The sequence below is a fragment of the Saimiri boliviensis genome, chromosome X, assembly GCF_048565385.1.
Source record: "Saimiri boliviensis isolate mSaiBol1 chromosome X, mSaiBol1.pri, whole genome shotgun sequence".
Taxonomy (NCBI): domain Eukaryota; kingdom Metazoa; phylum Chordata; class Mammalia; order Primates; family Cebidae; genus Saimiri; species Saimiri boliviensis.
Window position 1 is genome coordinate 62,977,844 of NC_133470.1, and position 13,453 is coordinate 62,991,296.

The window sequence follows — 13,453 nt, forward strand, 5'->3', positions numbered from 1 at the left end:
TCTACCAGGTTTTATTAAAATTGAGTTTAATATTAATAGCACACTAATATAAAGTTGAAATTTGGTTTATCTGGTATAAAATAATACAGAAAGCATTGTCAAACATAAAATGGTGTTTGACTTTCTCTGGTCTAAAAACTAATAAAAATAGACCAGAGCAGAACTGAAGGAAGGAGATAGAGACACAAAAAAAAACCCTTCAAAATATTAATAAATCCAAGAGCTGGTGTTTTGAAAAGATCAACAAAATAGATAGACCACTAGCCAGACTAAAAAAAAAAAGAGAGAGAGAGAGAAGAATCAAATAGATACAATAAAAAATGATAAAGGGGATATCACCACCAATTCCACAGAAATACAAACTACTATCAGATATTACTACAAACAACTCTATGCACATAAACTAGTAAATCTAGAAGAAATAGATAAATTCCTGGACAGTTACACCCTCTCAAGACTAAACCAGGAAGAAGTTGAATCCTGAATAGACCAATAATAAGGTCTGAAGTAGCGGTAGCAATTAATAGCCTACCAATCAAAAAAAAGTCCAGGTCCAGACCAGTTCAGAGCTGAATTCTACTAGATGTACAAAGAGGAACTTGTGTCATTCCTTCTGAAATTATTCCAAACAATATAAAAAGAAGGAATCCTCCCTAATTCATTTTATGAGACCAACATCATCCTGATACCAAAACCTGGCAGAGATACAACTAAAAAAAAAAAAAATCAGGCCAATATCCATGATGAACGTTGATGCAAAAATCTTCAATAAAATACTGGCAAAACGAATGCAACAGCACAGCAAAAACCTTATCCATGACGACCAAGTAGGCTTCATCCAGGGGACATAAGACTGGTTCAACATAAGCAAATCTACAAATGTAATTCATCACCTAAACAGAACCAAAGACAAAAACCACATGATTTATCTCAATAGATGCAGAGAAGGCCTTAGACAAAATTCAACAGCCCTTTATGCTAAAAACTTTTAATAAACTAGGTATCAATGGAAAGTATCTCAAAATAATAAAAGCTATTTATGACAAAATCACAGACAATATCATACTGAATGGGCAAAAACTGAACGCAGGACACATAGACAAGAACTTCAGGACTAAAACACCAAAAGCAATGGCAACCAAAGCTAAAATAGACAAATGGGATCTAATTAAACTTAAGGTCTTGTGCACAGCAAAAGAAACAATCATTAGAGTGAACCGGCAGCCAACAGAATGGGAAGAAATTTTTGCAATCTACCCATCTGACAAAAGGCTAATATCCAGAATCTACAAAGAACTAAAACAAATATACAAGAAAAAAACAACCCCATCAAAAAGTGGGCAAAAGATATGAACAGACACTTTTCAAAAGAAGATATTTATGTGGCCAAAAAACATATAATAAAATGCTCATCATCACTGGTCATTAGAGAAATGCAAACCACAACCACGTTGAGATACCATCTCATGCCAGTTAGAATGGCAATCATTAAAAAATCTGGAGACAACAGATGCTGGAGAGGATATGGAGAAATAGAAACACTTTTACACTGTTGGTGGGAGTGTAAATTAGTTCAACCATTGTGGAAGACAGTGTGGCGATTCCTCAAGGATCTAGAAATAGAAATACCATTTGACCCAGCAATCCCATTACTGGGTATATACCCAAAGGATTATAAATCAATCTATTGTAAAGACACATGCACACATATATTCACTGTGGCACTGTTTACAATAGCAAAGACTTCGGACCAACCCAAATGCCCATCAAAATAGACTGGATTAATGAAAAATGCGGCACATGTACACGATGGAATACTATGCAGCCATAAAAAAGGATGTGTTTATGTCCTTTACAGGGAGCTGGATGAATCTGGAAACAATTATTCTCAGCAAACTGACACAAGAACAGAAAACCAAACACCACATATTCTCACTCATAACTGGGTGTAGAACAATGAGAACACATGAACACAGGGAAGGGAACATCACACATTGGGGTCTGTTTGGGGGTGGGGGGCTGGGAATGGAGGTCAGGGGGTGGGGAGATTGGGGAGGGAAAACATTAGGAGAAATACCTAATGTAGGTGACAGCCGGATGGAAGCAGCAAATCATCATGGCATTTGTATGCCTATGTAACAATCCTGCAAGATCTGCACATGTACCCCAGAACTTAAAGTAAAATAAAATTTAAAAAAATCTGAAATTAAAACCTTTAAAAAAATGGTGCTAAAGAGAATTCAGAAGGAAAATAGATATTCCCAGACCAGAGAGAAATGTTATCCAAATCCCTTATGAGGGGAATCTTCTTCCAACTGCACCTAGGGACCCACTGGGGGCCCCAAACCGTGTGTGACACAGTCTTCAGAGTTTATGGGTGCATAGGAATTTTGTACCCTGGCCAAATGGGTTACAGATAGTTTCTTAGTATGTAAGAAAACTAATAAACAAACTATAAAAAAATTACCCCTCGGGGGAAGGAATTCAGGCTTAAGGCCATTCCAAAGTATCCAGATTAATTACACAAAGATGCCTCCAATAGGTCATCTACAGTATTTATTGATTCAGATAGTAGGACTCATCTTACTGCACATGTCACTGGGAAATTAGCCCAGGTGCTGGATATGAAATGAAAATATCATACTCCCTGACATCCACCTTCATTAGGGAAAGTCAGAAGGCTTATTACCTTGTTAAGAGTCTGAACTGCTCCCCAAAAAGACATTCTACTACTGATCTCCCTACATTTGAAAGAAAAAAATTAGTTTATATACTTGATTTATCTTTCACTTTCCCTTTCCTCAGAACTAAAGGTCTTTTAGCGCAGGTGCCACCCCTAGAGTTTCCAGCACACCAGCATCAGTCTGGGGACCATGTCCTTGTCAAACGTTGGGAGGAAAGAAAAAGCTCAAACGGGTCTAGGAAGGACCTTGTCCAGTGTTCCTAACTACTGAGATGGCAGTCTGGACAGCAGAAAAAGGATGGACTGATCACACCCAAGTCAATAAGGCACCCCCGCTACCCCAGAGTCATGGGCCATAGTCCTAGAGGAAAACCCTACTGTGGGGAACATTCCCGTGTGAGACCCCCAAAAGGCGTGAGTCTCACTATACGGTAAGTTTGATCCCAAACACAGTTTCCTACTGGAGCTATCCGGAAAAAGGAACTTAAAGATGGATGATCAGTTTCTAATATCAACCACAATATCGTTTGGGCCTAAAACTATGCGTTGCTGCTAGACCGAGTGACCCCCTGCCAGCAACCGGTTCCTGCTTTTAACTTTTTTATGACTCTCTTTTTAAGAATAAGCCTTAAACCGCCGGGCGCGGTGGCTCAAGCCTGTAATCCCAGCACTTTGGGAGGCCGAGGCGGGTGGATCACGAGGTCGAGAGATCGAGACCATCCTGGTCAACATGGTGAAACCCCGTCTCTACTAAAAAATACAAAAAATTAGCTGGGCATGGTGGCACATGCCTGTAATCCCAGCTACTCAGGAGGCTGAGGCTGGAGAATTGCCTGAACCCAGGAGGCGGAGGTTGCGGTGAGCCGAGATCGCGCCGTTGCACTCCAGCCTGGGTAACAAGAGCGAAACTCCGCCTCAAAAAAAAAAAAAAAAAAAAAAAAAAGAATAAGCCTTAAACCTTTTCTTTACTTGCCTGACTGCCTTGTACCCTAGATAATGGTTTAACTGTCGGGATATTTGCAAAGCAAATGCCACCATAAGGGATGGCTTTGATTTCTGACTCAGAGACTCCTGAATGGGGAAGTTGAGTTAAGTCAGGAGTAGACAAAGGAGAATCCGGTTAAAAGATACTCTGATGAGCAAAACCAGAAAACCTTTTCACATCTCAGTTCTAAAACAAGATGAAACCAGAGATACCTGCAGCCAGGAGGAATAATGTCTGGATGTAAACAAGCTTTGTGATCACAGGAAATTCTGTTACTTTTTACAACCACTGATTGTGTATCTGACTTCTCTATTGTATAGGCCATGTAAGGTATACATTTGCATTTCCTCTTGCTATGATGTAAACCAGAGCAGAAGAAAGTGTATTTATTCCTGGCCTTTGAAAAATAAAATTTGCTGTTTAGGCACAGCCTATTCAGCCCTCCAGACACCTCGCTTTCTCTCTCTCTGTCTTTATTATTTTTCAAGCGCACTCTCTCTTCCAGGTATTGGGACCCTCTTGCAGGTCGAGAGACCCCCAGCAGACATGCCTACCCGTCCCGGACGGTCCCCGACACCCTACCAAACTAAAGCTAAGAAAAATTTAACTCTCTTTCATCTATTCTATTACTCTTTCTTCTTTCCTCGATTTATTGCTGACCATCTAGTTATTAATGTAACAAAGTCAATTTTGTCTCAAGCTATTACATTTGATGCTTGCCTTATTATACCCTGTGGGGACTTGCCAAGTCAAAGAGAGCTTTCCACTGCAGAAAAATACCTCTATCCGGCCGGTCGGAACTGCAACCTGCTAGGGAGCGCACGGGCTCCGCAGGCACCAACTGCAAGGATCCTTCCCACTGTGGGCGCTCCCATGGTGCAGTTAGCGTTTGAGAGTGACCTGCACTCGCTGCTTCAGCTGGATACACCCATCTCCAATGCACCCCTCTCGCGCTGGCATCGCAAAGCCAAGGAAGCCGCAGGCCGGGTCCCCTCACCCATGCGGGCCGCCAACCGATCCCACAGCGCTGGCAGGACTCCGGGCCGAACTCCTGGCAAACCCAGTTCCAAGTTTCAGACCACTCCTAGCAAACCTGGCGGTGACTGCTATATCCCCCAATGCAGTGCTGCCCAGATGGAGGTGGCCAGCTTCCTCCTGAGCAAGGAGAACCAGCCTGAAAACAGCCAGATGCCCACCAAGAAGAAGTCAGAAAGCCTGGGCTTTGAACCTGAACGGTTTTGATGCAGAGGAAACCAAGATCCTTTGGCTCAGTGGAAAACCACAAAATACCCCAGAGGGTTACCAGAACAGACTGAAAGTACTCTACAGTCAAAAGGCCACACGTGGCTCCAGCCGGAAGACCTACTGTAACATTCCTTCCCTGCCAGACCATATCCTGGATGCCCCAGAAATCCGAAATGACTACTACCTGAATCTTATGGATTGGAGCTCTGGGAATATGCTGGCGGTGGCACTGGACAACAGCGTGTACCTGTGGAGTGCAAACTCTGGTGACATCCTGCAGCTTTTGCAAATGGAACAGCCTGGAGAATATGTATCTTCTGTGGCCTGGATCAAAGAGGGCAACTACTTGGCTCTGGGCACCAGCAGTGCTGAGGTGCAGATATGGGTTGTGCAGCAGCAGAAACGGCTTCAAAATATGACCAGTCACTCTGCCCGAGTGGGCTCCCTAAGTTGGAACAGCTATATCCTGTCCAGTGGATCACGTTCTGGCCATATCCACCACCATGATGTTCAGGTAGCAGCACACCACGTGGCCACACTGAGTGGCCACAGCCAGGAAGTGTGTGGGCTGCGCTGGGCCTCAGATGGACGACATTTGGCCAGTGGTGGCAATGATAACTTGGTCAATGTGTGGCCTAGTGCTCCTGGAGAGGGTGGCTGGGTTCCTCTGCAAACATTCACCCAGCATCAAGGGGCTATCAAGGTTGTAGCATGGTGTCCCCGGCAGTCCAATGTCCTGGCAACGGGAGGAGGCACCAGTAATTGACACATTCGCATCTGGAATGTGTGCTCTGGGGCCTGTCTGAGTGCTATGGATGCCCATTCCCAGGTGTGCTCCATCCTCTGGTCTGCCCACTACAAGGAGCTCATCTCAGGCCACGGCTTTTCACAGAACCAGCTGGTTATTTGGAAGTACCCAACCATGACCAAAGTGGCTGAACTGAAAGGTCACACATCCCAGGTCCTGAGTCTGACCATGAGCCCAGATGGGGCCACAGTGGCATCTGCAGCAGCAGATGAGACCCTGAGGCTATGGCACTGTTTTGAGTTGGACCCTGCACGGCGGCGGGAGCAGGAGAAGGCCAATGCACCCAAAAGCAGCCTTATCCACCAAGGCATCTGCTAAAGACCAAGCCATCACCTCAGCTGTTTTTTATTTTTCTAATAAAGTCATGTCTCCCTTCAAAAAAAAAGAGAAAAGAAAAATACCTCTATCCTACCTGGCTCTACTCAGATTGGACATTAGTGAATTGGGACCATTTAGTCTGGGAAGATTTCAATGCAGATCCCAGTGTCAACTGTGAGACTTGCCCCTTCCATACAGAGCATTTATACCATAGTTGGTCTAACGTTCTGCGGACCACTAAAGAGCAAGTGTGGACTGCCCAGATTAGTACTTGCAGTCTCGTAAGACCATATATTCATTTTGCTAAAGGAGTTAACCCTCCCCATTGTCAGGCACATTACCATCTCTGCTCCCCAGAGTTCTTCCCCTTCATTAAGTCATTTCTATGGTATAGGAGCAGAAGTCTCAGGGAAGGACCCCACAGAATACTTTAAAATGTGCTTTATTGCCTCCTTACCTGCTGCACCCCCTTTTCCCTCTCCTAAGTTCTCCACTAACCAAACCTTCTCTCACTACCTACCCAAGGATAAAACCAAAGTAGTTGTTATAGAGGTCAAAAATTTTTAACAAACTATAGCAATTGAAACAGGGCATCGGGATGCAAATTCTTGGCTGGACTGGATTATATATTTCGTTCACACACTAAACAAGTGTGACTGTTACACTTGGTTGACAAGCAGGCCAGAGACAAGATTGTCCCCTTTCCACTTGGGTAGTCCTCTCATGGACTGGGCATGACGTATGGTAGCTCTCTTCTGGAACCCCACAGCCTAGGGTGATGAGTCACGCAAGTCTCTTTCACTGTTGTTCCCTGAGGTTAAGAGCCCTGTGGGTCAGCCTCTGAGGGACATGGCCTCCAGCCCCCAATGTTAACTTTACCTCATGCCTTTTGCAGCAGGGGGAAAAGTTGACATTCCTTGAAGACTTAACAGGGTGCACTGAAACCAAGCCTATTCAAGAGCTTACCAATCAATCTACCCTTGTTCATCCCCAAACAAATGTGTGGTGATATTGCAGGGGACTATTGCTGGGTACTCTGCCAAGTAATTAGAGCAGCACCCAGGCTTTAGTCTAGTTGGCCATCCCTTTCACCCTAGCATTCTGTCAACATTTTAAAAATGAAAAAGGAATTTTTTTTTAAGTGCCTTACATGGGTCCTTTAACCCCCATGTTTATATAAACACTATTGGAGTTACCAAATGAATTTGAAACCTGAGATCAAATAGCTGCAGGATTTAAGTCAATATTATCATAGGTAACAATTAATAAAAATGTAAATTAAATGAATTACATCTATTATGATCAGAAACTGTTTATTAATTGCACAAAATATACTGTCAAAGGGACAGCAGAACAACTAAGCCAAGACATGTTAAGAAAGTTTGAAGAGGGGAAAAAAAAAAACTGTAAAAATTCAGGATAGGGGATTGTTAGATACAGTGAATGCCAAGTTTCTCATCAAAGAATCAGCATGTCAGTATGTTCAGCTCTCTTATTCTTTAATTCTCCATTTTAAAGTTTAACTTCCTTGTCGTTTCAGTAAACAACTTCTTCCACCAGTTCTAATCAGTAGTTCACATCTGTACCCCCAGTCCCTGCTTCATCCTCACTCATATTGGTCAACTGCTCCAGTCACCTGCTTTTACCCCTAGTTACCTGCTCTGACCTGCCCACAACCATCCTTCCCACCAAACTACCCAACCCACCACTCCGGCTGGTACCCCTGCTCCCTTTAAAATAACCAATAGGGTTAGTTTTGTCTAACCCTAGTCAATAGGGGAATGACACAGCAGTAGGAGCAAACTCCATCAGGAATAAGTACTCCTTCCCCTCCCTTGTCCAGGTATGCACTCGCCATTCGTTGTTCCATCTGTGAGCTATAGAAGTAAATTGCCTTGCTGAGGAAATATTCAAGTGCTAACTTCTTTTGTGGCACCAAAAATTTTATATATAACAACTTTGACCCAAGTGTACACCAAAATTCTACCATTTATATATATATATGTGTGTGTGTGTGTGTATGTCTACATCTGTCATATACATATTTACATGTGCATATGTGATATACATACACATGAATGTGTATATATAAATAAATATATATACCACACACATATATATGCTTTAACACACTTTACAACTCCAATAAGATATTGCTAGAGATCTCAGAAATTTCAGATCTTTTTTTTTTTTTGTGAATGCCATATAAATGAGAAACTTAATCATGGGCCAGCCTATAAAGACACTTATATTTAATACTTCTACTTGCATTCCTCTTTTTTTAGTCCCATTATAAAATGTTTTCTATGCTATCTGGGAAAACATATGTTCTACTATATAGTCTTCTCTGTTATCATCCCAATATGTTTTTAATATATCAAAGTATCACAGAGCCAATTATATTCAATTGCATTAATCACATCTTTAATTTTCTCTATTCTGGTGCTCTGACATCTTGAGGCTGTACTGACCTTGGAGGGATTGCTCCTTGCAGGGTTAGCCAATTTCTAGAGATAGTAAATAATTGGATTATGAAAGTATCTTTCATATGCAAACCAACCACTCCAGAGTCAATCACCTCCTTTATTGGCATTTCAGACACAGGGTCACTACATGCCCAAATCAGCACAGGTTTGGATATCAGACAACTAAGCCCTTAGCCATAGAGCCTGCTAAAATTATTCAAACTAGCTAATTCTAAACATGCTTACTTTGACTTGCCCATTCCTTCCCTTGGAAACCACAATAAAGCCTCTTGCTCACACTGTCCCCTTGCCCTCTGCCTCCTGACTGACCCTGGTGCTTTCCCAGGTGACCATGGTGTGGCATGCCTCTTCTTGTGACCTGTGAATATAATAGTCTTTTCAATGACAGTGATTTCCTGATTTGTTGGTCTTATCCACTTAAATAATAGTAAAAGCTACATTTTAAAACACCACCCTGGCAGGCGACAGTGGCTTATGCCTGTAATCCCAGCACTTTGGGAGGCTGAGATGGGCAGATCACCTGAGGTCAGGAGTTCAAAACCAGCCTGAACAACATGAAGAAACACCATCTCTACTAAAAATACAAAACTAATTGGGTGTGGTGGCACATGCCTATAATTTCAGCTACTCAGGAGGCTGAGGCAGGAAAATTCCTTGAACTCAGGAGATGAAGTTCGTGGTGAGCTGAGATCACACCACTGCACTCCAGCCTGAACAACAAGAGTGAAACTCCATCTCAAAACAAAAAAATAAACACTACCCCAAACAGACAAAAGCTCTGTGGGGCAATTTATTTGAGAGCTGATCCCAAGAGTAGAAATGAAGTATATAGTAGTATTTTCAAAAGGAAAGAAAGCCAGTACAAGGAATAATTCCATATTTAAGTTGGCATGCAACTAATAACATGTATGACCTTGGGGGCCTTCTGAGTTGCATTATAAAATGTATCTCAGAACTGTCTAGTTGAAGGACATAAGAGGGCAGGATTTAGCCAATATCTCCCATTCCTTTATTAGTCAAGATAATCCCACGTGACTTAATTCTGCCACACATCCCATTTGCACATGCCTGACTGTCCAGTGGTCTGTAATTTGTTCCATGATTTGGCATGAGAGAAGCCCCTGTGCAAGAAGCAAGATATACATACTGCATTGGGCCAATGCAAGGCCCTGTCAGATTATGCTTGCCTAGAACTGGTCACCACAGCAGTGACTGGATTAAGAGAAGACTTGATTTGACATGCACACAAGCTGTACCCAAAGCATCTTACACATACTTGTTTTGCAGTTTGTTGTGTCTTAAATCTCTTTAACTCTCTAAGTTCTCCCTCATTCTCTTATTCTTTTTATTCTTTGTAAATTATTTGTTGAAGAAATATGATCAACTATTATCTAGACTTTTCCAGAGTCTGGATTTTGCTGATTTGAGTTTTAATAATGTCATTTAACATGTTCCCCTGCCTCTATGTTTCTTACAAAATATAAGCTAGGCATGGTGACACACACCTCTAGTCCAACCTACTCAGGAAGCAAAGGCAAACAAACTGCTTTAGACCACGAATTCAAGGCTGCAGTGTGCTATGATCACAACTGTGTACAGTCACTGCATTCCAGACTAGGACACACACTGAGACCCCATCCATAAAAAACTTTAAAAGTATAGATGTTTGTTTAACTTGAGGTACAGTTTGCATAGGAAGTCAAAATAACTGTTTCTCTCTTTGCCTTTTCTAAAATAAGGTTTTCAAACAATGTTTGTTCTCTATCATCTTCCAAAGGAAATTTATTAATTTGCGAGGGCTGTCATAACAAAGTACCACAGATGGGTTAGCTTTAAACAACAGAAATTTATTTTCTCACAGTTATGGAGGCTAGAAGCCTGAAATCAAGTTGTCAGCAGTTAATTCCTCCTGAGGGGCCATCAGAGAAGAATTTTCAGGCTTATAGATGGCCATTTTCTCCCTGTGCCTTCACACTATCTTCCCTCTGTTCCTCAAAACTCTACCAGCACCTACATATTACTCAATTCAAAAGGTACTTCTATATTTTTAAAGCAGCACCCCACATTCCAGCCCAAAATCTTATATAAATGTCATCTAAATCAGGTATGAGTGACTCGAGGTATGATTCATCCTGAGGCAAAATTCCTCTCCATCTGAAAACCTGTAAAACCAGACAAGTTATCAGCTTTAAAAATACAATAGCAGAAAAGGCATAGGATAGAAATTCCTATTTCAAAAAGAAAAAATGAGAAAAAAAGGATCATGGATTGCAAGCAAATTCAAACCTGAACAGGGAAAATTCCATTAGATTTTAAGGCTCAAGAATAAATTTCTTTGGCTCAGTGTTCTATCCTCTGAGCCCAGGTGGCTACCCATCTCAGCCTAGAAAACAGACCCACACCCTCTGGCACTCACAAGCAGATGCCTGGCTAGAGAAAATCTGGAGCATACAGCCTCATTCCCTGGGCCTGTACCTCTAGGATCAAGGTGGCAGTGACAGTTCTGCTGACATCTGATCCACCTTTGGGTTATTCTTCTCTTCTTGAAGGATAACACATTTACAGCTGGATAGCTTTATTGCCCCATTCTGTTGAATTTCAGAAGTCCAACAGCCTTCCTTCATTTTATCTTATCTCTGTCCCCTTCAGTCCAAGCTAGCAGTATTCATTCCCAAATCAAGTTTGGTTCCTTTTTACGTAACAATTCCTTCCTCAAATTAACTCTCTTTTCTCACATTTTACTATAAAGCAGCAAAAAGAAGCCAGGTCAGGTCTTTGACACTTGGCTTAGGAATCTCCTCAGCTAAATATCCATTCATCACTTACAAATTCTACTTTCCAAAACACTGGGACACAATTTGTCCAAGTTCTTTACTGCTTTATAACAAGAATAACCTTTCTTCCTGTTCCCAATAACATGTTCCTCATTTCTATTTGAGACCACACCAGAAGAAACTTAAACATTCATATTTGTACCATGTGGTATTCATGATGCTCTATGTATTCCATAAGATGACAGAAGCTTTATCTCTTTACAGTTCTTTTCTTTCTGAGCCTTCACTAAAATCATTTTAATGTTCATATTTCTACCAATAGTCACTTCAAAGGAATAAAGGCTTCTACTAACATGAATCTCATTTTATTTTAATTACCATTTTAAAACTTTTAACTTTTAAATATTGTCACATTCAGATTCTGAGGGTTAGGACTATAACATGTGGACTCTTTTTTGGAGACAGAGTTTCACTGTGTTGCTCAGGTTGTGTGTAGTGGCTATTCACAGGCATGATTATAACTCACTATAGCCTTGAACCTCTGGACTTTGGCTATCCTCTTGCTTCAGCCTTCTGAGTAGCTGGGACTACAGGCATGTGCTACTGAGCCAAGCTTCAGTGGGAAACACAATTCAACCAACAGGAACATTACTTTTTTTGCAAATATCAATATGAAATCTTTGTGTGAGACATATTTTATGCTTACAGTTCATTGCAGTTATGATTTTTATTGATGCTCAGATTGTCCCATAATTGTCCCATGAGATTTTCATCAAATTGACTTCTGAGTCTCTTTGGCATGATCCAGTGGTCTTTGCTACTTTTTTTATGTTGTTTTGTTTTGAGATGGAGTCTTACTCTGTTGCCCAGGCTGGAGTGCAGTGGTGGAATCCTGACTCACTACAGCTTCTGCCTCCGGGGTTCAAGCAATTCTCCTGCCTAAGCCTCCCTAGTAGCTGGGATTACAGGTGCCCACCACCATGCCTAGCTAATTTTTGTATTTTTAGTAGTGATAGGGATTCTTCATGTTGGCCAGACTGGTCTCGAACTCCTGACCTCAAGTGATCCACCCACCTAGGTCTCCCAAAATGCTGAGATTATAGGCATGAGCCACTGTGCCCTGCCTGATACTTTCCTTGTATTACTATTATTTTTTTAATGTGGGATATTTTCTTTCCTCTTCTCCAAAAGGGGAGAAAATTGAAACTGAGTGGATCATGATGGAAAGAGGGGAAGTCAAGGGGTACAGAAAGTCCCTGGGTGAAGGCAGAGACTAACATGGGATTTGGAGCAAGCTACTGCCTGTACAAGATGTGCCGCCAACCACGTCAGGTTGTCACCACCATCACATTCACCACTGTGGTGCACACTCCTTACACTCAGTCTCCAAGTGTGCCGCCCAGCTACCCTTGACCGAGCTACAAGGGCTACCACCCCATTCTCCCCAGCCAGGGATGCCAGCAGCACCCTACCCAATGCAGTACCCACCATTTTACCTGGTACAGCCCATGGGACCGCCAGTCTACCACGAGACCCTGGCTGGAGGAGCAGCCATGCCCTACCCCGCTAGTCAGCCTCCTTACAACGCAGCCTACATAAATGCCCCAAAGTGGCCCCCTGAGCATGCCACAGCATCTCTCCTTCCACTCAGTTATGTTCTGTGTGTGTGAGTGGTATGCAGGCATGGTTCCTTACACCCCATGTGTGCTGTGAACCTGATTCTAATCAATCTGTTAAATGCAATCTTAATAGGAAGTGAGATAAGAGTACCTTAACACTTTGGAGAAACACAAATCTGCGGTAGGAGTTTTTTTAGTTTTTTGTTTTTTGTTTTAAGACAGAGTTTCACTCTCTGATGCCTAAGCTGGAGTGTAGCAGAGTGATCTCGGCTCACTGCAACCTCTACTTCCCAAGTTTAAGTGATTCTGCTGCCTCAGCCTCACGAGTAGCTGGGACCACAGTCGCCTGCCACCACGTCTGGCTAATTTTTGTATTTTTAGTAGAGATAGGGTTTTACCATGTTGGCAAAGCTGGTCTCCCGACTCCTAACCTCAGGTGATCTGGCTTTTATGCCAGTACCATGCTGCTTTGGTTACAATAGCTCTGTAGTATGATTTAAAGTCAGGTAATGTGATTCTTCCAGTTTTGCTCTTT

At 42.2% G+C, this 13,453-nt stretch overlaps 1 pseudogene; it reads left to right on the forward strand.

Annotated features, from left to right (window-relative positions):
* Positions 1-4,541: 4,541 nt before the first annotated feature.
* On the forward strand, positions 4,542-6,119 carry LOC101029290 (cell division cycle protein 20 homolog pseudogene; annotated as a pseudogene).
* The last annotated feature ends 7,334 nt before the right edge of the window (positions 6,120-13,453 follow it).